At 60.0% G+C, this 903-nt stretch overlaps 1 protein-coding gene across 2 annotated transcripts in view; it reads left to right on the top strand.

Moving 5' to 3' along the window:
• CCND1 (cyclin D1) overlaps positions 1-903 on the top strand; it is an 11222-nt gene that overhangs the window by 813 nt on the left and 9506 nt on the right. The gene's annotated exons all lie outside the window — the stretch shown is intronic.

Below are 903 nucleotides of genomic sequence, written 5' to 3'. Positions count from 1 at the left end.
CTTACAGGCTGGGCCCCCTTTGTGGCCCCCCGCCTGCGCCGGAGCCCCGCTGCGCCTCCTCTCCCAGCCGCGGAGCCACCAGCTTCATGGGGAAGGGGGCACATATTTGACTTTTAAATTAATATCCGTGGACACGTATGCAAGGGCCGCTCATGCCAGTATTATGCGCCATCTTTGTTCTTTTATTGCAAAGCTAAAGTTTATTAATAATTGGGGGTAGGGTGGGGGAGGGGGGCAGCCGGCGAGGCGCTGGAGCCGCGGCTAGGGGCCGCGCGGTTGCGAAGAACTGGTTGGAGGGATGCGGGGACCGAGCACGGGCATTTTGGGGGGACCCCACTCGAGAAGGGGGGCTCTTTGTTCAAGCAGCAAGTCCCGGGGTGCCCTGCACGGCTAGCCTGAGCCAGCGAGCACACCGGGCTGCAAGGTCGCGTGGCCCCCAAGGCTCTGAGGATTGACCCCCGTCTGCAGGGGTCTCCGCTTGGGTGATCTGTCTGGAGCGAGCCAGAGGCTCGGGTCACATTTTCAGACTTTCAGTGGGCGCCTGAGGAACCCACAAGTATTTTTAAATAATTTTTGAAAGTGCGGCGTGGTGCCCTTGCGAGAAACGGTGCCCGCGCCCAGGGATGGGGGGTACCCTGATTTTGAATTCCTGGGGATCTCCCCGGAGCCTGCAACGAGCTCCAGACCCCCGGCTCGGGTAGAGGGCCGCTCGGTGGTCATTTTCAGGGGTTTTTTATGTACCCATGTATTTTTTTTATATTTTTAAATATTTTTTGAAAAGATGACGTCTGGGGAAATGCGGGGCGGCAGCCTGGGACGCCACCTTTGTGTCTCGCAGGCGCTGCGAGCGTGGCGCCCAGCCGCCCGGCCCCACACCCCATTTGCTGGGACCCTGGCCCAGGC

The sequence above is a fragment of the Myotis davidii genome, unplaced genomic scaffold (assembly GCF_000327345.1).
Source record: "Myotis davidii unplaced genomic scaffold, ASM32734v1 scaffold425, whole genome shotgun sequence".
Lineage (NCBI taxonomy): Eukaryota > Metazoa > Chordata > Mammalia > Chiroptera > Vespertilionidae > Myotis > Myotis davidii.
Note: the sequence above shows the minus strand (reverse complement) of the source record. Positions and strands in the feature narration are given on the sequence as shown.